The 24580-nt window shown below is 43.2% G+C and overlaps 1 pseudogene; it reads right to left on the reverse strand.

Annotated features, from left to right (window-relative positions):
- LOC142297275 (putative cation-transporting ATPase 13A4) overlaps window positions 1–24580 on the reverse strand; it is a 100401-nt pseudogene that overhangs the window by 52211 nt on the left and 23610 nt on the right.

Consider the following 24580-nt stretch of genomic DNA (forward strand, 5'->3'; position numbering starts at 1 on the left):
ACGAGTATCTGCCCGTCCGGACGCCATTATCTCTTCTGCATCCTTGGTGTCAGACATCACTGGCGCAGCTCCGTCCTTTGTCCTATCGCCGATACTGCTGTATGCGCTCCATACACAGCGCTAGATAGCTTAGGGAGAGCACTTTCTATCAGTCCTTTTAAGGGCTCGTACCGGCAGGGTCAGGGCCATAGGTGACAGGTCCTGAAAACAGAGACAGCGTCTGTGTAGCCAAGGTCAGGGATTTCGTCGCTGCATTTCCCCATTAGGAGGGAATAGAAAGGAAGGCTTCCATTCCTCTACCCAGAGCCCCACAATCCTGGCACTGTACCCTCCTGTCCTCTGCACACTCCAACTCATTATAACTAAGCCATTATACTAGCAAACACTCAGTGTACCTAGTGGCATCCTAAACGTGGCTATTGGACTTTTGTGTAGTCACACTAGTGGAAAGATATTTGCAGCACGTCTGCCTGCATTGCACACTCAAACTCTTTTTAACTAAGCCATTATACTAGCAAACAGTCAGTGTACCTAGTGGCATCCTAAACGTGGCTATTGTACTTTTGTGTAGTCACACTAGTGGAAAGATATTTGCAGCACGTCTGCCTGCATTGCACACTCAAACTCTTTTTAACTAAGCCATTATACTAGCAAACAGTCAGTGTACCTAGTGGCATCCTAAACGTGGCTATTGTACTTTTGTCTAGTCACACTAGTGGAAAGATATTTGCAGCACGTCTGCCTGCATTGCACACTCAAACTCTTTTTAACTAAGCCATTATACTAGCAAACAGTCAGTGTACCTAGTGGCATCCTAAACGTGGCTATTGTACTTTTGTCTAGTCACACTAGTGGAAAGATATTTGCAGCACGTCTGCCTGCATTGCACACTCAAACTCTTTTTAACTAAGCCATTATACTAGCAAACAGTCAGTGTACCTAGTGGCATCCTAAACGTGGCTATTGGACTTTTGTCTAGTCACACTAGTGGAAAGATATTTGCAGCACGTCTGCCTGCATAGCACACTCAAACTCTTTTTAACTAAGCCATTATACTAGCAAACAGTCAGTGTACCTAGTGGCATCCTAAACATGGCTATTGGACTTTTGTCTAGTCACACTAGTGGAAAGATATTTGCAGCACGTCTGCCTGCATTGCACACTCAAACTCTTTTTAACTAAGCCATTATACTAGCAAACAGTCAGTGTACCTAGTGGCATCCTAAACGTGGCTATTGGACTTTTGTCTAGTCACACTAGTGGAAAGATATTTGCAGCACGTCTGCCTGCATTGCACACTCAAACTCTTTTTAACTAAGCCATTATACTAGCAAACAGTCAGTGTACCTAGTGGCATCCTAAACGTGGCTATTGGACTTTTGTCTAGTCACACTAGTGGAAAGATATTTGCAGCACGTCTGCCTGCATTGCACACTCAAACTCTTTTTAACTAAGCCATTATACTAGCAAACAGTCAGTGTACCTAGTGGCATCCTAAACGTGGCTATTGGACTTTTGTCTAGTCACACTAGTGGAAAGATATTTGCAGCACGTCTGCCTGCATTGCACACTCAAACTCTTTTTAACTAAGCCATTATACTAGCAAACAGTCAGTGTACCTAGTGGCATCCTAAACGTGGCTATTGGACTTTTGTCTAGTCACACTAGTGGAAAGATATTTGCAGCACGTCTGCCTGCATTGCACACTCAAACTCTTTTTAACTAAGCCATTATACTAGCAAACAGTCAGTGTACCTAGTGGCATCCTAAACGTGGCTATTGGACTTTTGTCTAGTCACACTAGTGGAAAGATATTTGCAGCACGTCTGCCTGCATTGCACACTCAAACTCTTTTTAACTAAGCCATTATACTAGCAAACAGTCAGTGTACCTAGTGGCATCCTAAACGTGGCTATTGGACTTTTGTCTAGTCACACTAGTGGAAAGATATTTCAGCACGTCTGCCTGCATTGCACACTCAAACTCTTTTTAACTAAGCCATTATACTAGCAAACAGTCAGTGTACCTAGTGGCATCCTAAACGTGGCTATTGGACTTTTGTCTAGTCACACTAGTGGAAAGATATTTGCAGCACGTCTGCCTGCATTGCACACTCAAACTCTTTTTAACTAAGCCATTATACTAGCAAACAGTCAGTGTACCTAGTGGCATCCTAAACGTGGCTATTGGACTTTTGTCTAGTCACACTAGTGGAAAGATATTTGCAGCACGTCTGCCTGCATTGCACACTCAAACTCTTTTTAACTAAGCCATTATACTAGCAAACAGTCAGTGTACCTAGTGGCATACAAGAAGTGGCTGTTGTACTCCATTAGTGCCCCACTGGTGCAAATCTATGTGCAGCACCTGTGCATGACACCCTCCTGCTCTGTTTTTAATAAGCTATAATGATAGCAAAAAATACTGCCATTTAGTGGCATCATAGAACTGGCTGTTGTATTTCTTTAGTGCCCCACTGGTGCCAAGCTATTTCTAGCACCTGTGCATGACACCCTCCTGCTCTGTTTTTAATAAGCTATAATGATAGCAAAAAATACTGCCATTTAGTGGCATCATAGAACTGGCTGTTGTATTCCATTAGTGCCACACTGGTGCCAAGCTATTTCTAGCACCTGTGCATGACACCCTCCTGCTCTGTTTTTAATAAGCTATAATGATAGCAAAAAATACTGCCATTTAGTGGCATCATAGAATTGGCTGTTATATTCCATTAGTGCCCCACTGGTGCCAAGCTATTTCTAGCACCTGTGCATGACACCCTCCTGCTCTGTTTTTAATAAGCTATAATGATAGCAAAAAATACTGCCATTTAGTGGCATCATAGAACTGGCTGTTGTATTCCATTAGTGCCCCACTGGTGCCAAGCTATTTCTAGCACCTGTGCATGACACCCTCCTGCTCTGTTTTTAATAAGCTATAATGATAGCAAAAAATACTGCCATTTAGTGGCATCATAGAACTGGCTGTTGTATTCCATTAGTGCCCCACTGGTGCCAATCTATTTCTAGCACCTGTGCATGACACCCTCCTGCTCTGTTTTTAATAAGCTATAATGATAGCAAAAAATACTGCCATTTAGTGGCATCATAGAACTGGCTGTTGTATTCCATTAGTGCCCCACTGGTGCCAAGCTATTTCTAGCACCTGTGCATGACACCCTCCTGCTCTGTTTTTAATAAGCTATAATGATAGCAAAAAATACTGCCATTTAGTGGCATCATAGAACTGGCTGTTGTATTCCATTAGTGCCCCACTGGTGCCAAGCTATTTCTAGCACCTGTGCATGACACCCTCCTGCTCTGTTTTTAATAAGCTATAATGATAGCAAAAAATACTGCCATTTAGTGGCATCATAGAACTGGCTGTTGTATTCCATTAGTGCCCCACTGGTGCCAAGCTATTTCTAGCACCTGTGCATGACACCCTCCTGCTCTGTTTTTAATAAGCTATAATGATAGCAAAAAATACTTCCATTTAGTGGCATCATAGAACTGGCTGTTGTATTCCATTAGTGCCCCACTGGTGCCAAGCTATTTCTAGCACCTCTACATGACACCCTCATGCACATTTTGCTACGCTAATGTTATAGCAAACTCAGAGAATTCATTGCTGCATTTGATAATTCGGAGGGATAGAAAGTGAGGCTTCCTTTAGCTTTTCCTTCTGTTCATAGACAGCATCTCCAAGTTCACACCCGAAGAGCAATTTCTCCTCCACGTCTAAGTGTGGAGAGGCAGCTAGTGCGCATGCGTGTGCCAATTTACCCCAGCTGCAGCCTAACTACAGTGTTTCGCCTAGTTAGTTTGCTCAGCCTGACTGTGCCATTCCTGACGCTAAGTCTTCATTTCGGGATACAGCGCATGCTCCCACACTAAGTGTGAAAAGCCTCTTTGCACAGGTACTTGCATTCCGTGCCGGGTCTAAGTCCTGTTTTGTGCCTAGACACCATGCTAAAGCTGATATTCTTTTTTCAGAGACTGTATTTCATGCTACTGAGCATGCTCAGGCACTTCCTGCATCAGAGACTAGGTCCGGTAATGAACTCTTTGGCCCTGGCCCTGATGTGGGGGTCCCATATAGACCACAGGGCATCAGGTGTCCTCCCAAATGGCTTGCAGAGGCCCACACCTATGACTTGTCACCGCATTATTGATGGTCAGACGATGACTGGTGAGGTGTTTGGGTCATGGCAGCCATGAGGTCATCATTGAAGTTGCGGTTCCAAATAGGACGCTAGTTATGCCACTCATGACGTGTCACTCTACTTTTGTCTCCAGGAGGTGCATTGTGGTTCACCCTGGTTTGGGGCGGACCCAGGTTATAAAAGGGGCTGGAGCCAATAAGGAGGTGCGCAGTCTTCTATTATGCTCCGAAAGAGCACACCTCCATGTGTTGAACCCATTGCGGCTTTAGGCCAGAGGTAGGCAGGGATAGGGTGTCGATGCAGGCCACCACCACAGTTGGTAACGCAGAACGGTTAAGACCAGCTCCTGTCCTACCAGTCCTGCTTGTGCAGCCCAGTGGCATTAACAGGCCTGCTGCTGCTGATGCGCCTGCTGTCCACAGGTGTGGCCCCTACGCACACGGTCAGCGTACTCAATGGCCCCTGTGTTGTTAACAGGCAGTTCCTGGGCTGGTTGGGCATGTGGACCCTGTGACGCTAACAGGGCTCCCAGTCTCCAGATCCGAATGGCGTCTAACTCGGTTCAGGCTACTATTAGTTTCATAGCCACACAGCTCTGTATCCTCCACCAAACCTTCCAGTTGCCAACCTCTCCTTTTCCAACTGGGAGCACGGTGGACACTGACTGCTGATGGGGATATATACCTTTCTCTTTCTTTTCTTATTAATTTTCGTTATATAGCGGTAACATAGTATATACCACCTTATCCAAATCTGCCAGTCCCACTGTAACAGATGGTGTTTCTTCAGCAAATGTTACTGTTGCTTAACCACTAAATCCACGGACCAAAACTTTTTTCCCCTTTCCAACACACCTGTTCCCCTTTCCACCAGCATCTGTCCTTTTTCAACTCATTTTGGTATATGACCAAAAGTGCAACTCTGGAGGGACACCGTACTCAACGCCATCTCAGCACAGCAGCCAGCCCTCGGTCCCTCAGATTTGGACAAGTAAAAGACCATTTCCTCCTATCCATGACAAAGCGTTGAGATTCACTCTGTGCAGCACTGGTGTTTAGTGGAAAAGCAGATCTAAGATTGCGTACCACATTCTGCAGATACTCCTGTATACGTGCGTCCATTTCTATGGCAGGAATTATTTCGCCAAATTTTGTCTTGTACCGGGGATCTAACAGTGTGGCAACCCAGTATTCAGGATTACTTTGAATTCGTACAATCCGAGGGTCATGTTGTAGGTAGTGCAGCAAGAAGGCGCTCATGTGTCTTGTGCATCCAGGAGGACCAAGTCCTTGGTGTGTTGGTGGCAGAGAGGTGAGAATCGGGCCTCCTTCCTCTGCCCTCTCCCCACAACCTCGCACAACCGAAATGTGAGCAAGCTCTCGAGGGTCATATTGGAGGTAGTGCAGCAAGAAGGCACTCAAGTGTCTTGCGCAGCCATGCGGACCAAGTCCACGCTGTGTTTGTGGCATAGAGGTGCTAACCGTTCTTTCTTCCTCTGACATCTCCCCCCAACCTCCTTCAACTGAAATTTGACTAAGGTCTCCCTCATCTGCTGAGTCTTCCATGCCCATCGCCAGTTCATCCTCCATTTCTTCATGGGCTCCTGCACCTTCCTCAACACTTTTTGCTGATACTATGCACCCTTGTTAATCCCTCTCCCTCACCATGACTGCCGCATAGGTGCCGCTGACCATCTGGACCTCGTAGATCTTGTTATCCCTTCCGCATATGACTCCTCTTGTACTTCCTCCCCTTCCTCTTGTCCCAACACCTGACTCCGAATAATAATTACAGTGTGCTCCATCATGTAGATGACCAGAATTGTCACGCTGAGAATGACATTGCCAGTGCTAAACATCTTCGTCGACATTTGTAAACTGTGTAGCAGGGTGCATAGGTCCTTGATCTGACACCACTCCAGCAGCATGATCTGCACCACCTCTGGATCAAGTTATCCCAGGCTATATGTCATAACGTATTGCAGCAGGGTTCGGCGGTGCTGCCACAAACGCTGCAACATGTGCAGATTCAAATTCCTGCGTGTCGGCACATCGCATTTCAGGCGTTTAACCACCAGACCTAAAGACTTCTGTAGCGACGAAAGTTGTTGAGCTGCTGTGTGCGCACGATGGAAGTGAGCACATAGCGAGCGTGCCCGCTGCACAAGGCCATGTAGGCCGGGATGGTGTTTTAAAAATTGCTGGAGAATTAGGTTCAACACGTGAGCCATACAAGGCACGTGTGTCACATTGCCCTGACGATGGCCCGCAGCCAGGTTTGCATCATTGCCGCACACGGCTGTTAAGTCACCAACGGAGTACGCTCCGTCAATTTGTACTCCGGTCGCCAGGTGACAACGTGTTCCTTTCATGCATAGTGCTGATGATGGGAGAGGAGTCGATGCCAGCGGCGCAGGTGGACGCAGGTTATGCTCACCCACTGGGCTGCATTACCTTGACAGATGCAGAATCTCTGGCTGAATGTAGCTGGTGGGTATCTCACAGATGAAATACCATCATTCAGCTACAACCAATGGGAAGACACCACACCCTTTTTTATGCCCATCCTGCAGACCACTGCCAGACATAGCTATGAACCTCTGGTTAATTTTACCCCCAGTTCAGTTTTATGATTTTGTGTGCTTGTTACCTGACTACTTTTCCTGCTTGCTGTTTATGTACCTTGTTGGCCGATCCGCATTTCACCTCTGCTTGTTTTCTGATTAAGTCCTGGCCGTCCCATTCTGTTCCTGTTCCTCAATTAATGTTTTGACCCTGCCCGACTACTATTCTCTGGAACTGCAGCCTTCCACAGGTATTAATCACCTTGGGCCCCGTGTAATTCCTAATCCCTGTATAGGGGTTAAAGGGTTTCAGGGTTCTAGGGGTCCTGCTTGGTGAGTGGCTTCCCTCTAGCCTATCATTTACAGCCCATCTGAGTGTGTGGATCAAGGAAGGCGTTACACTGTGCTCTCTGCAGAAGGCCATGTGGGCCAGGATAGTGCTTTAAAAATTGCTGGACAACCAGGTTCAACACGTGAACCACACAAGGCACGTGTGTCACATTGTCACAGCGAAGGGCCGCACCCATGTTTGCATCATTGTCGCACCCGGCCTTCCCTGGCTGCTGGTTGAGTGGAGACAACCATTGATGAAACTCGGTCTCCAGAGCTAACCGTCCACAACTTCTCAGCGGTGTGACTCACATTTCCCATACATTTCAAAGTAAACCTTTGACCGCCTGATGGCATTGAGCTCTGCTGCCAGCATAGTAAGGAGGTGTGTGGTATTCCTTGTGCGCAGTTACAAGGAAGGGTGGCCTGACCACACAGGGTTTGCGCCAAGGTGGAGGACCCACACGAGGTTGAAGAGGCAGAAGCAGTGTATTAACTTCTACATACAGAAGAAGGATTGAAACAACTCGTGGGGACGGCAAGACTTGTACAGCAGACCCTTCTCCATCTCTCCCCACAGTAACCCATTGCCCAGTCAGCGACATGTAACGCCCCTGTCAATGCTTACTGGGCCAATTATCTGTGGTGAAATGCTCCCTGTCCCACAGAGTTTCTCAAGGAATCAGTGATGTTTAGTGCGACATGCTGGTGTAGCGCGTGCACGCCTTTGTTGGAGAAGGAGTGGCGCCTGGGCATCGGCTCTTGGGGCACTGCGATGGGCATAAGGTCTCAAAAATCCTCGGTTAAAAAGGTTGGAAAGGCAGCATTTTGGTAGCCAACAGTTTCCAGATGCTGAAAGTCAACCTCTAAGCCATGTCATGCCCTTCTAAAAGCATGTAAAACACAGCGAGGGGACTCCAACCACAGTCTCCCTCGTTTCCACTAACTGGCCCACACACACCCCACTTGACTGGCATCGGTTGAGCCCCCTTTTGAAAAAGAAAAAGATGCTTTGCATGAAGCACTCTCAAAAATACGCGTGCCTTTCCCGTCCCCTGGCTGACCCAGGGGAAGAAAAGTCCTCTGAGAGCCATGACTTGTTCATCTTGGTTCTTTTAGAAACACAGCGAGGGGACTCCAACCACAGTCTCCCTCGTTGCCACTAACTGGGCCACACACACCCCACTTGACTGGCATCGGTTGAGCCCCCTTTTGAAAAAGAAAAAGATGCTTTGCATGAAGCACTCTCAAAAATACGCGTGTCTTTCCCGTCCCCTGGATGACCCAGGGGAAGAAAAGTCCTCTGAGAGCCATGACTTGTTCATCTTGGTTCTTTTAGAAACACAGCGAGGGGACTCCAACCACAGTCTCCCTCGTTGCCACTAATTGGGCCACACACACCCCACTTGACTGGCATCAGTTGACCCAATTTTCAAGATGAAAAAGATGCTTTGCATGAAGCACTCTCAAAAATACGCGTGCCTTTCCCATCCCCTGGCTGACCCAGGGAAAGAAAAGTCCTCTGAGAGCCATGATTTGTTCATTTTGGTTCTTTTAGAAACACAGCGAGGGGACTCCAACCACAGTCTCCCTCGTTTCCACTAACTGGGCCACACACACCCCACTTGACTGGCATCGGTTGAGCCCCCTTTTGAAAAAGAAAAAGATGCTTTGCATGAAGCACTCTCAAAAATACGCGTGCCTTTCCCGTCCCCTGGCTGACCCAGGGGAAGAAAAGTCCTCTGAGAGCCATGACTTGTTCATCTTGGTTCTTTTAGAAACACAGCGAGGGGACTCCAACCACAGTCTCCCTCGTTGCCACTAACTGGGCCACACACACCCCACTTGACTGGCATCGGTTGAGCCCCCTTTTGAAAAAGAAAAAGATGCTTTGCATGAAGCACTCTCAAAAATACGCGTGTCTTTCCCGTCCCCTGGCTGACCCAGGGGAAGAAAAGTCCTCTGAGAACCATGACTTGTTCATCTTGGTTCTTTTAGAAACACAGCGAGGGGACTCCAACCACAGTCTCCCTCGTTGCCACTAATTGGGCCACACACACCCCACTCGACTGGCATCAGTTGACCCAATTTACAAGATGAAAAAGATGCTTTGCATGAAGCACTCTCAAAAATACTCGTGCCTTTCCCATCCCCTGGCTGACCAAGAGGAAGAAAAGTCCTCTGAGAGCCATGATTTGTTCATTTTGGTTCTTTTAGAAACACAGCGAGGGGACTCCAACCACAGTCTCCCTCGTTTCCACTAACTGGGCCACACACACCCCACTTGACTGGCATCGGTTGAGCCCCCTTTTGAAAAAGATGCTTTGCATGAAGCACTCTCAAAAATACGCGTGCCTTTCCCGTCCCCTGGCTGACCCAGGGGAAGAAAAGTCCTCTGAGAGCCATGACTTGTTCATCTTGGTTCTTTTAGAAACACAGCGAGGGGACTCCAACCACAGTCTCCCTCGTTTCCACTAACTGGGCCACACACACCCCACTTGACTGGCATCGGTTGAGCCCCCTTTTGAAAAAGAAAAAGATGCTTTGCATGAAGCACTCTCAAAAATACGCGTGCCTTTCCCATCCCCTGGCTCAACCAGGGGAAGAAAAGTCCTCTGAGAGCCATGATTTATTCATTTTGGTTCTTTTATAAACACAGCGAGGGGACTCCAACCACAGTCTCCCTCGTTGCCACTAATTGGGCCACACACACCCCACTTGACTGACATCAGTTGATGCCCCTTTTCAAAATGAAAAAGATGCTTTGCATGAAGCACTCTCAAAAATACGCGTGTCTTTCCCGTCCCCTGGCTGACCCAGGGGAAGAAAAGTCCTCTGAGAACCATGACTTGTTCATCTTGGTTCTTTTAGAAACACAGCGAGGGGACTCCAACCACAGTCTCCCTCGTTGCCACTAATTGGGCCACACACACCCCACTCGACTGGCATCAGTTGACCCAATTTACAAGATGAAAAAGATGCTTTGCATGAAGCACTCTCAAAAATACTCGTGCCTTTCCCATCCCCTGGCTGACCCAGGGGAAGAAAAGTCCTCTGAGAGCCATGTCCACATTGTCAGTGGACAGACACGTGTGCTTATCTGCCAGCAGACCCCCAGCAGCACTGAAGACAGGTTCCGAGAGAACGCTGGCTGCAGGACACGACAAGATCCCCAAGGCGTACGTGGCGAGCTCAGGCAATTTATCAAGATTGGAAGCCTAAAATGAGCAGGGCTCAAGTTGCACAATAATGGAATCGATGTTTCCTTGCATATACTCATATATCTGTGTGTCCTCCTCTTTTTCCTTGTCCAGCTCTTTTGTTTTCGCATGAGTATATGTCCTTGTCACTTTCCCATGTGTTTGTGTTGTGTTGTGAATTGTTTATCACCTTTTGGACACCTTTGAGGGTGTTTTCTAGGTGTTTTTATGTGTTTGTGATTGCCTGCCATTGTTTCCTATGCAGTTCGAGTTCGGTTCGTCGAACGTTCGACGAGCCGAACTCGAACGGAACCTCCGTTCGGCGAACCGACCTCGAGCCGAACCGGGACCGGTTCGCTCATCTCTAGTCTCTGCATATATTGGATTGCATTCTGATGACATCAGTGTAGTCTGATGTTTTGAACGCATACACATAGTTGAATGGGTACGCACCATCAGATTTATACTACTAATTGTGAAATGAGCATGAGAAACAAAACACTATTCTGCACTTCCCCATAGAAGTGTGAGCGAGCCCTAATTGATACCAATTGTATGACTATATGACAGTGTGTGCCACAACCTATATCACACAGAAAGTCACTATATCCCAGGCATACAATTATACAAAATTGAGCATGGTGAAAGAAATGAATATTCAACTGATGAAGCGTACCAATTTCCATTCGAAGGAAGAACACCCCATAAATCTAATCCATCTTCAGTCAAGGTTCCAGTCTACATTAAAAAAAATACAAAATCTTACTTAAAATCCTGTACATTTCTCTAATAAAGCCCCAATCATTTAAATGTTTATTTTGTACGAGAACAGATGATTATGTGAATGCAATGTCTTCTTATGAATACTATATCAGAATTAGTATATTTATTGTAATAAGTTCTAAATGGAAATGTCCTCACCTTATCGAAGCACACAATGTTTAACCTTCCACACACATTTATTCTTTGAGGGCTGATGCAGAAAATGCCCCTTTTTTTAAGTCTGCGCTGTGCGTACATGATCCCTGTAGATAGCGCTGCTGACAATGCTGGAGGAACAGCCGTAGTGATAATAATCAAGGCTTTTATCAACACTTCAGTAGGAGATTCCTATAGTTTAACAAGTATAATAAATTATAAATATGCCTTATAATGTTCTTAACTTCTTATGTCAGCGAACAGGAATGTTAGTGTTTATATCGGGACATTAAAAACTGACATGGACATGAAACTTCTCAACATTGATCTATTTTTTATAGAATCCAATGTTATAAAAAAGGATCCTGAAAAAAAATCATTTTTTTTCAAAACAGACATAGTTACATAGTTTCATAGGTTGATAAAAGACCTAGGTCCATCTAGTTCAACCTTCCTCCACCAATTATACATTTTGTCACTAAATCATTTATAACCAACAATGTTATGTGTACTGAGGAAATCATCCAGCCCTTTTTTGAAAGCTGTTATAGTGTCTACCATTACTACCTCTTGTGGTAGGGCATTCCACAGTCTGACTGCTCTAACTGTAAAGAACCCTTTCCTATTTAGCTGCCGGAATCGCTCTTCTTCCACTCGCAGTGAGTGCCACCTGGTCCTTAGTATTGTCTTTGGAAGGAAGAAGTCATGTGCCAGTCCTTTAAACAAATAAATGAGATCTCCTCTGAGACGTCTTTTTTCTAAGCTAAACAAATCTAACTTTTCCAACCTGTCGTCATATGGGAGGCCTTCCATTCCTTGTAGTAGTCTAGTTGCCGCCTTTGAACTGACTCTAACTTCTGAATGTCCTTTTTAAAATGTGAAGTCCAAAACTAGATCCCATATTCCAGATGTGGCCTTACAAGTGATTTATAGAGGAGTAGCATGTAAGTTGTGTTTGCGCAACGTTTTTGCGAATAGATTACTGCTGGATCCAGTATATCGGATGGCTACTGGACATGTGAACTTAGTCTAACAAACCTCCAGATTGGGAGAGAAAATAAGAAAAGTTCACCATCAACTTCACTAAGTGTTAGGGCTGGATTAGATTCCAGCCCTTGGATATGAGCAAGGATTGATCTATTTGCTGACAACAAGCAGAGATTTAATAACTGATGTATAAATATTTTTTAGACCATTGTAAAACAATTACCAGCACTCTAAATACCATAATATAAAAGGAAGGATAACATACTTCGCTGGAAAATACCTAGGATCCTATCCAAATAAATACCTAATATGAAGTCACATTCATACTAATGGTACTGTAGAAGAAAAATGTAGAATAAAAAATATAAATTTGTTATACTAATTCGACAGCACTAATTTCTAATGATGACAGTATTCTGTAGCATACAGGAGAATTTGCCTTTAGTGTATTGGTGAATTAAATGTATTTTTTCTGCACATTCCTTCTCGCCTTTTTGCAATCAACATAAGAAATGTGTCTAAAAAGCAATGTTTCTAATCTTCATAAATTCAAAATATTGGAGCAATTATTCTTACCCCTTGTAGGACAAAAACAACCACTGTGTAGATTGTTCCAATTATGGCCACTGTTGCTAGAACCATAAGGAATCTGAAGGCATCCCTGTACAATTTAAAGTTCATGGGTTTTGGATACAAGATGGATCTAACCAGATCACCTTTAGCAGTATTAAATCCTGTAGACAAGAAAACATAGAAGAATTATGGTTCTTAGAAAAGGGGGGCTTAAAGAAGTAAAACAACTGTATTCTTAAGCAATATGCTTTATTTTTACATTATACATATGTGTATGGATATATGTGTGTGAGCAATATCTATCTATCTATCTATCTATATATGTATATATATATAAATATAAATATATATATATATATATATATATATATATATATATATATATATATATATATATATATATATATATGTCCCTGCTAGGTTCTGTGTAATGAATGTGTCTGACTGTAACAGAGACATGGTCTGATCATACCACATCTCCTGGGCCAGTAAGGATGCAAAAGAATATAAAGACAGGACAGCACAAGATGACAACTGATTCTTTTTGTAACATAAAAATATTTCCGTGCCATTTTAAATGTTTTACTTTAAAGAAATATTTTTTTATAATCCTGTGCTATATTGATAATAATCTTTACTTTTATATAGCGGCAACATATTCCACAGCGTCTTACATACATCAGCAACACTGTCCCTGTTGGGGCTCACAATCTAAATTCACTCTCAATATGTCTTTGGAGTGTATGAGGAAACTTATGCAAACACAGGGAGAACATTCAAACTTCTTGCAGATGTTAGTTATCCTTGGTGGGATTCAAACCCAGGACCCCAGCGCTGAAGGACTGCAATGCTAACCACTGAACCAGCGAACCACTCATGCTGTACTGTTTGTATACTTTTCTAATTCCTCCTCCGCGCAGGAGCTGTAGTATGATCAGACCACGTCCTTGTATGGTCAGACACAGACATTACACAGTACATAGCAGGGGGACATTTATAAGATTATCTCAGCACAGGAACATTTTTTTAAACACATCCAAATGTGGAAAATATTAGTATTCGAAGATCTACTGATTATAATTAACTTTGTTCATGGTAGAACCCCCTTAAAAAAGGATGCATTTACTGTTACAGTCATTGTCCTGGGACAGGTAATCTGCTGGTACATTACACTTTCTGACTGTTTGTGTAGAGTGAAATAATAGCAAAGTGTGATATTGTGATTTCACCTTTTAAATGCTATAAAGAACTTTACAGCCATCAATTGAACTCTTGGATGGAAACAGTCATTATAACCTAAGAAAAATTATTATGTACAGTATCCATAGTAGGTCTGAATTCTTAGTTACCAGTTCTTAGGACAACCGCCTTTACTTGTTCCTGGCCTGTGGCCTTGGTCTGAATCACTTCTGTGCCACAAAAAAGTACATGTCTTTTGAAATCTCCGCTGTGCACCTTCCATGACATAGTGTGGTCAGTGTGAGGCAGGGGGGTCTTAGACACAGGGACACTTTCACCTGCAAAAAAAATCCATGAAAACCAAGTCAACACCAAATTTGTACTTTAGAACTTCAATTTCTTTTGTTTCTCTGGTTCTCTTTGAAGCTTGTTCTCAATTATTTTAAATTAATGTATGCTATAAAATAGTCTAAAAGAGCAATTATACAGTATATAAATAGTTATCTATAACATCATCATCATTGTTTTAGGAAAATACATTTTCATTGTATCGATCTTATCTACATGATGCCTCATGTATGTGATACCTGTAAGCATGCTTTCATTCACAATACATCCTCCACTGATGAGTATGGCATCACACGGAAGGAAAAGCTTCTTTCCCGTAAGGACAATTACGTCACCCGGCACCAAGCAGCGGGATTCTACTTCCATACACTCTGCAAAATAAGTTACATACAAATACATTAACAATAATAATGTTTATATTATTTTAGTATAGAACTAAATAAATGCTACACTTTTATTAAAATTCCCACGATGGAAATATATTACCTGAATTAGATAACATTTTGTATTTCCAAAGAAAAACCCTGTATTTCTTGTGTATAAAACTGACACCAAAGGATGCAGAATAGACCAATGAAAGGATATGTTACATTTTACTAATGTGCACAGCACTGATCTATATTAAGGCTATGTACATATTTTGGGTTGGCCTTAGTGTTAATTGTGCAAAAATAAAAACTTTTCATGCTCATAAATTTAAACATATGTAAAAAAAATTATGAAAAAATAGTCTTTATATCATAATCATCTTATTTACTACTACTTTTTAACTCTATATAGAGAACCTTTCACCATTTTTAACATACTAAACTGGCCACATAATGAAAAAGTGGCTGAAGATCTGAAGAAGATTCATTTTTATGTTTCATTTATCTCTAATATCTGTTGAGGAGATACTAGCTTGTAAACTTCATATGCTAATTTTACCTTCATTCAGAGGGGTATTAGCAGAAATTCTTTTCTGGGAACATTTTCTTTTTTCCTGCATGTCATTGTTTAATCATAAGCAGACAGCATCATACAGAAGAAAAAAAAAGAAAATGCCCCCAGACAAGCTTAGAACTCACTTTCTCTGTGTGATCTGGTAAGACTGATGTGTCTAATTCGGTCAAACAGATCTCACTGCCAGTGATTACAAGCACAGGGAAGAGGAAGAGCAGAGCTGTGTGTCATTACAAACACCACTCTGCATCCATCCCAGGTATTGGGGTGTAAAGCCCGATACCTGGGACACATGCAGAGAGCTAAATGTGACACACACACTATCACACTACAGCTCTCATCTCACAGTACTGTCATGAGAGCTGCAGTGCGAGAGCAGTATGACATATATAGCACTCTACTTCTATTTCTGGCTTTGGGGAGTAATAATGAAAGAAAAAGGAAGGGAAGCCAGATACCAAAAAAATCTTCTAATGAAAACATATTTTATTGATATGCTCTAAAAATAGAAACATTCAGCCTATGCGTTTCGAGCATAAAAAGCTCTTAATCATAGCATTTGGTGAATAATGCAAACTAGTGTACGAAATGACAGCTTGATCTGTCCTCCTCCCTTTATACTTATAATCACAGAAATTGCCAGAAGTTAAATCTGTATGACCTGGTTAGACACATCAGTCTTAGCATATCTTACAGTGAAAATAAGTTCTACGCTTCTCAGAAGAAGCTGTCTTTTTTTTCCTGCATGATGCTGCCTATTTATGATTGGGCAGCGTCATGCTCAGAAAAGTTAATGTCCCCTGGATTGAAGGGGATATTAGCAAATGAATTTTACAAGCTAATAGATCCATAATGGAGATAAGAAATAAAAGTAGAAAAAATATATTTTATTTGAATAATCAGAGTCTTTTTCACAATATGTCCAGCTTTTAAAAAATGGTGAAAAGTCTTCTTTACATAACGGAGAAACAATGTAGTACAGTTCATTTGTGGTCTTAAAGCAACATACCTCCATTTTTTTGCCGAATGGTCACTTTCATGCTGTTGTTAGACTCCACCAGGTTGTGAAGCTTTACAGATTCCTTTAGATAAAATTGGTAGATGGATTGATAGATTTCAATTTTGGAAAGACAAAATTGCATGTTCTATATTTACAAAAGTATATGACATTTCAGAATTCCACATAATTAGAACATAGTCCTTTCTTCTGAAACAAAGAAACCTTATTTTTTTTTCTTTGTTTGTGGAGTTTGCATTACATACAAAGCAAAGAAAATAGTATAAGTGACATTCTGATCATTTTCCTTTAAGTTTATTTTTTCTTTAAAGGGGTATTCTTAATTTATTATACTGCTATAGTTAGAGAGTATGCAGATAAGCAAGTTTACAATTACTTGCTTTTCTGCCTGCTGTCATTCTCCCTCAAAGACAGATTTTACCTTTCATAGTGTACAGATGGTTTCCATGAAGCTCGAACATTAGTGTCAGCCCTAACCCTGGCAAAGTGTGTGCAATAGTTAGATTCCAGGAGACACATTAACTCCTAATATCTGTCAGCTCTGACCAGCCCATTGATTCCTATGCAGCAGTTATCTGATCACCACCACACTCTCTCAGCTCAGGGCTCTTATCAATCCTGCATAATCACAATCTCAGCACTGCACCAAGCAGTGCAGTTTCTATAGCAGTTTTCTTAATCAGGGCTCTCATTTTCCTGAACTGTGTGCTTGTTCAGTGTCTCTGTTATCTCTATATGCAAATATAGTGACTCAGAACAAGCACTGATAGAGCATAGTAGCTGAATGATGCTATCATTGCTCAAAGAAGAGTACCTGCCCCCCAAGCAACCAGGAAAAAGGAGAAACTGAAGAGCTCTAGGCTGCTCTAGAGACAACTTGAGAATACATCTTTAATGAAACCATATAAAATGTAAATTTACACTACTTCTGCATCCAAAACACGAGTTCTGAAAAGAACAATAAAAATAACCTAAACACTTGATGTTAACTTGACATAGTTTTAAAAATGATTCAAGTATATTGCTTGCATTTAAAAATCAAGTTTTAAAGGGGCAGTACAGGATTACAAAAAAAGCTCATGCAATTTTACTCTAGAAACAGCTCCCTAGGAACAGGGTATCATGCCACGCTATTCACCATATAGACGAAGGGATGTAAATTTATTCCATGTCTTTAATGAATATTGCCAATTACAGGTCAACGCATTTTGAAGGACTTAGCCCCCTTCCTCAGGACAGAAGCATTGACAAGGATTAAAGACATGGAATAAATTTACATCCCTTCGTCTATATGGTGAATAGCGTGGCATGATACCCAGTTCCTTCTCCAACTAATTTCTACTTGATTTCTTTAGGGCTGTGGCTGTTCCATTTCTGGTAACATGCTATTTCAGGACTTGTGACTAAACGGGGCTTTACATGTTACGACATCGCTAATGCGAACTCGTTGGGGTCACGGAATTGGTGACGCACATCCGGCCGCATTAGCGATGCCGTTGCGTGTGACACCTATGAGCGATTTTGCATCGTCGCAAAAACGTGCAAAATCGCTCATCGGTGACATGGGGGTCCATTCTCAAAAATCATTACTGCAGCAGTAACGAAGTTGTTCCTCGTTCCTGCGGCAGCACACATCGCTCCGTGTGACACCGCAGGAACGAGGAACCTCTCCTTACCTGCCTCCTGGCCACTAAGCGGAAGAAAGGAGGTGGGCGGGATGTTACGTCCCGCTCATCTCCGCCCCTCCGCTTCTATTGGGTGGTGGTTCAGTGACGTAGCTGTGACGTCGCTGTGACGCTAAACGAACCGCCCCCTTAGAAAGGAGGCGGTTCGCCGCTCACAGCGACATCGCCGGACAGGTAAGTAGTGTGACGGGTCTGGGCAATGTTGCGCGGCACGGGCAGCGATTTGCCCATGTCGCACAACAGATGGGGGCGGGTATGCATGCTAGCGATATCGGTACCGATATTGCAGCGTGTAAAGCGGCCTGTACACAACCCCTTTAGGTGAGTGCACCTACTTCTAAGAATTTTGTGTTTATCGGTTAAGACCCTATTGCGCTGGTTTCTCCACAGCTCCTTTTTCAGGAAGAATGTGAGCCTGTCCAACTCTTTGCAATGTCAATAATGAAGCATCTTCCCATGAGTAAAATTCCCCAGATTAAAGAATTATTGTTCTTAGAAGATGATACATCATATAGTAATAAATGGTATTACCCACCTTTCTAAGATCATGAACTGTAAAAATAATAGAGATGAGAGTCATAATAATAACAGCAATGGAATATGCTATGAAGCCTACAGCCAGCCAAAGGGCCAAACTACACATTTCAAAGGCATAGAAAGGATTTAAAACCTACAAAAAATTAGAGAAGAAATTGTTAATACTCATACCCCAACCCTTGAATGTGTTACACAGAATACAAATTATATAAAAGGGTCAAGTAAAATGATATCCTGACTTTTAATTTGCTAATTAACCCTAGCATATATCAGTGAGTGTTATACATCCTTTTTTAATTTAGAAAACATAAATAACTCCGCCTACACATAGGTTATAATTGACGATAAAGAAGTTTAAAGGAAATTTGTCAGTAGGCTCAACCCTCCTAAGGCGTCTATATGGGCATACAGGTCATCAGAGTTAGAATATAATACCTTGATTTCTGGAATCCGGATCCGGATTATTCCAGAGAAATTAATATGTAAATAATCTGTTAAGATCTTTGGTCCAGACACAGATCTCCCTGAGAATCGGCCTCCAGATCTTATTTTAAATGAAAGGGAGTGCTACCAGTGTGAGACATGTAATGACTGACAATTCACTCTCCAGATCTACTTGTCTCACACTGGTCTGTTCCATAGATCTTAGCAGCTCATTTACATATTAAAAAAACATAGATTTCTCTGACACAAGACATTAGATTGCACATATCAAGGTATCATTTTATTCATCTTCCTATGACACACATGGCCATGTAGATGACTTCTTATTCTACTGACTGATTTAACTGAATTGCCCAACAGATAATTATTGCTGTAAAGGGAACCAGAATAAAAGCAATAAAAATGAAAGAAACAATACCCTCATTGATTCTCCATACCTCAGCCAGTATTCGGGTGAGCAGGTATTTCCAGGCCATTTCTGATGTGTCATGATAGAACAAGGCTATCAGGCACATTCCTGCTAATCAGGAGCTGTTGTCTCATATAGCTAGTCAATTATCTACTTCAAATTAGTTTGGCTGTCATCGGCATGACAGAATTGGAGCCAATATGACTTCAACACCAAATCAGTTCATCAACTGCCCATCTTTAACATTTGCTGCTCGTGATACTGCAGTAGTTACTGGCAATTTGGTTATAGGCCACAGATTTGGTTTAGCCAATTAGGCTATATTCGTATGTGCCTAAAGGCCACGTCACACTAAGCAACATCGCTAGCAACATCGCTGCTAAGGAACAACTTTTGTGACGTAGCAGCGATGTTGCTAGTGATGTTGCTGTGTGTGACATCCAGCAACAACCTGGCCCCTGCTGTGAGGTCGCCGGTTGTTGCTGAATGTCCTGGACCATTTTTTAGTTGTTGCGCTCCCGCTGTGAAGCACACATCGCTGTGTGTGACAGCGACAGAGCAACAACTAAATGTGCAGGCAGCAGGAGCCGGCTTCTGCAGACGCTGGTAACCACGGTAAACAGCGGGTAATCAAGAAGCCCTTACCTTGGTTACCCGATATTTACCTTCGTTACCAGCGTCCGCCACTCTCAGCTGTCAGTGCCGGCTCCCTGCTCTCTGCACACGTAGCCACAGTACACATCGGGTAATTAACCCGATGTGTACTGTGGCTAGGAGTGCAGGGAACAGGGAGCCGGCACTGGCAGTGTGAGAGCGGCGGACGATGGTAACGAAGGTAAATATCGGATAACCAAGGTAAGGGCTTCTTGGTTACCCGATGTTTACTGTGGTTGCCAGAGTCCGCAGAAGCCGGCTCCTGCTGCCTGCACACGTAGCAGAGTACACATTGGGTAATTAACCCGATGTGTACTGTGGCTAGGTGTGCAGGGAGCCAGCGCTAAGCGGTGTGCGCTGGTAACCAAGGTAAATATCGGGTTGGTTACCCGATATTTACCTTAGTTACCAAGTGCAGCATCGCTTCCATGCGGCACTGCTGGCTGGGGGCTGGTCACTGGTTGCTGGTGAAATCTGCTTGTGTGACAGCTCACCAGCAACCTGTGTAGCGATGCTCCAGCGATCCCTGCCAGGTCAGGTTGCTGGTGGGATCGCTGGAGCGTCGCTTAGTGTGACATCTCACCAGCGACCTCCTAGCAACTTACCAGCGATCCCTATCAGGTTGTATCGTTGTTGGGATCGCTGGTAAGTTGTTTAGTGTGACTGGGCCTTAAGGCACACCTGTGCAATAATATTGTTGTCTAATCAGCATCCTGATATGCCACATCTGTGAGGTGGATGGATTCTATACAAAGGAGAAGTGCTGCTCAGTAACACAGGTTTAGACAAATTCGAGTAAAAAAGGTCTTTTATCTCAATAGAAAAAGTCTTAGATCCTTGAGTTCAGCTCATGAAAAATGGGAGCATAAACAAAAAGTTTGTGTTTATATTCTTGCTCATTGTATGCTCTGTATATTGCTAGCACGCAGAGTAGAAGACCCCTGTCCAAGGTGCTGAGAAAGATAACTTAAGCTAAAATAGCACGATTACAGTGGTTTTACTTTAGTTTTGAAGTTTACAGTAATAAAATACAAAAAAATCTGTAACATTTATCAAACAGCTTTCTATCCTTTCAAAATGTGATCAGTCATCCAACAATTTAGTTAACAAATTACTCTTCAGAAATGTCTTTGAAACGAGTTCCTCCATCAACAACTGCTATTGTTCACCTGAATTAGCCTTTCATTTTCTAAAAGGATTAATTGTAATAATTTTTAAGGCACATTGCCTAAGATATAACAGAATGCTCCAGGCAAAGCTAAAATAATTATAGAGGCACTTTTCTAAAACTGTTGACTTTTTCAACAAGTATATATATATATATATACTAGATAGTGGCCTGGCCCAATTATAACGCATCGGGTATTCTAGAATTTATTGTGTAGTTAATGTATGATTTTTGTTATATATATAGATGTTGTTGTGTGTAGTTGCCAAGTGTTTGTGTAGGGCGCTGTAAATGTTCTGGGTGTTGTCTGGGTGTGGGTGTGTGTGAGAGCAGTGTTGTTTGTGTTGTATTGTGTGTGTTGCGTTGTTTGTGGAGCGCTGTGTGTCTGCAGCGTTGTGTGTGTGGTGCTGTGTGTGTTGTGCGGTTTGTGTGTGTTTGTTTTGGGGTGAGGTATGTTTTGTGCAGTGTGTGTGCTGTGCGGTGTGTGTGTATATTTGTCTGTGTGTGCCGCCGTGTTTGTGTGTGCGTGGTGTTTTATGTGTTGGGTGTTGTGTGTGTGACATTTGTCTGTGTGTGTGGGTGTCTGTGTAGGGCAGTGTTTGTGGTTCCCAGTGTGTGTGTGGTGTGTTGTGCGGTACGTGTGTGGCGGTGTGTGTGTGTGTCTGTTTTGGGGGGAGGTGTACACCCCCATCGTGCTCCATCCCCCATGATGTGCACCCCCCATCGTGCTCCATCCCCCATGCTGTGCACCCCCATCGTGCTCCATCCCCCATGCTGCACATGCCCCATCGTGCTCCATCCCCCATGCTGTGCACCCCCATCATGCTCCATCCCCCATACTGCACACCCCTATCGTGCTTCATCCCCCCATGCTGCGCACCCTCCATCGTGCTTTATCCCCCCATGCTGCGCACTCCCCATCGTGCTCCATCCCCCATGCTGCGCACCCCTCAGAGAGTGGTATAATAGGAGGACTATAAAAGCAGGAGTATAATACAAGGAATAGTCCTGGGGAGAGAGGAGTATAATAGGAGGAGTAGTCCTGGGGGGACAGAAGTATAATAGGCAATGTGTGCGGGGGGCAGAGCCAAGCGGGCCATGTGTGCGGGGGGTGGGGCCAAACGGCTCATGCGTGTGGGGGGTGGGGCCGAGAGGGCAATGTGTGCGGGTGGGGCCAAGCGGGCAATGTGTGTGGGGAGCGGGGCCGAGCGGGCAATGTGTGCAGGGGCGGGGCCAAGCCGAGCAGCCGATGTGTGCGGGGGCGGGACCAAGCTGAGCCAAGCGGCCAATGTGTGCGGGGGGGGCGGGGCCGAGCGGCCAATGTGTGCGGGGCCGAGCGGCCAATGCAACAGTTGTCACTGTAATGACGTCATTTTGGAGCAAGACAGACAGACAGACAGAATAAGACAATTATATATATATATAGATATATTCCTATATAAAAGGACCTCTCATGTGGTTTAACTTTAAAGGGTTGGTAGGTTACTTTAATGTTGATAGTCTATCCTAGGCTTAGGTTTAGGTCATCCATACGACATCGCCACTGATCAGTTGACCCCAAAGTCGGTAGCGACTGTGTGTGATCAGTGGAGCGCTACAGGTGGATCTGAAGTATGCAAGTAAGCAAAGGAACCAAAGATTGGTGTTCCTTCCAGGACAAGGGCTCACAATTTGTTAGGGAATAGCACCAGTGAGATAATATTAAAATTTAACCTTTATTTTATTCCTTAAAACACACAAAAAGCAATATTAAAAACCGAAGATTTGACCATGCAGGTCACAAATCACACACTGCCCAGAGCTGTATATAAAGCTCAAAAGGGCCACAAATACGTCCCTTAGGCAAGATAGACAATGGGACAACTAAATCATGTGTTGAGAGCTGGTTAATACTATCAGTGGATAGCACATAGTCATAACGACAATAGTTCCATTATGCTCAGGTCAGAGTCATAAAATAACACAGGCAAAAGGATATATATTTTTCCTTCACTGAAGGTACGAAAAATACATATAAACACCTATTGGCTGTAATCAACACACAAATTAGGCAAAAAAACAGGGAAGATCTCACCCATTCAGATGATCTTCTGTTGCTTATCACAATTAAGATAAGCACTGTGTAAGATATATATGAGGTTTGGTGAGTGTTGCAGAAGTTGTGTATTTTAATATGCTTCAAGTCAAAGAAAAAATGGAAGGTAAAGAGTTACTCTTCCACCATGCTAGTAGCAAAGTGGGTCATAAAATGACCTCATTGTGTCCATTGATATTTTAGCAGGCTGGAAAGTCAGTGGTCGAACGAAACGCGTCGGGAGGCATGTGGGGCTGTTTTGAACAAGGACAACAATAGGTTCAGTTGTGGACCGTCCTTGTTAGGACGGGAGTCAATGGGGTTTAGGGTGAGTTACATCAACCTGGAATCCAAGCCCCATTTTGGCCCTGTCAGCAAGAGATGCTGTGATAAGCAACAGAAGATCATCTGAATGGGTGAGATCTTCCCTGTTTTTTTGCCTAATTTGTGTGTTGATTACAGCCAATAGGTGTTTATATGTATTTTTCGTACCTTCAGTGAAGGAAAAATATATATCCTTTTGCCTGTGTTATTTTATGACTCTGACCTGAGCATAATGGAACTATTGTCGTTATGACTATGTGCTATCCACTGATAGTATTAACCAGCTCTCAACACATGATTTAGTTGTCCCATTGTCTATCTTGCCTAAGGGACGTATTTGTGGCCCTTTTGAGCTTTATATACAGCTCTGGGCAGTGTGTGATTTGTGACCTGCATGGTCAAATCTTCGGTTTTTAATATTGCTTTTTGTGTGTTTTAAGGAATAAAATAAAGGTTAAATTTTAATATTATCTCACTGGTGCTATTCCCTAACAAATTGTGAGCCCTTGTCCTGGAAGGAACACCAATCTTTGGTTCCTTTGCTTACTTGCTTAAATTAAACGTGATATGGCAGGATTTCTGTCTGATGGTCTGAGGACTGACAGTTGGCTGGAGGAAGCAAGGGAGGTTTTTTCCGACAGTGTTACCATAACAAAAAAATACACTCCCACTTATAATCTGATATTTAAAGATCTAACCAGATTATATAAAGATCAAGTTATTTCCTGGTGGGAAGTCCAGACCCTGGAAAACTATCTCAAAGAAAACATAGTACCGAGAGGCCTTAGAATAACCTTGAATCCAGGCAATAGATCGAAAAGCCCAGAATTCATTAAAAAATGGGAGAGAGAGGCCACTGAGAGTGCTCACAGATTTATGAGACTCCTCTTAGAGGAGGAAAAAAATACCCTGTTGCACCTTAATGATAGCCTTAAAGAACTGATAGACTCAGCCAAAAAGTTCTCTGGTGAACCAGATTTTTCTAAAAAAGAATTGACACTACAAAATGACATAGAGAGATTCCAACATAACGTAAAAGAAAGAAAACATAAACAATTTGTT

Source organism: Anomaloglossus baeobatrachus, chromosome 3 (genome assembly GCF_048569485.1).
Source record: "Anomaloglossus baeobatrachus isolate aAnoBae1 chromosome 3, aAnoBae1.hap1, whole genome shotgun sequence".
Taxonomy (NCBI): domain Eukaryota; kingdom Metazoa; phylum Chordata; class Amphibia; order Anura; family Aromobatidae; genus Anomaloglossus; species Anomaloglossus baeobatrachus.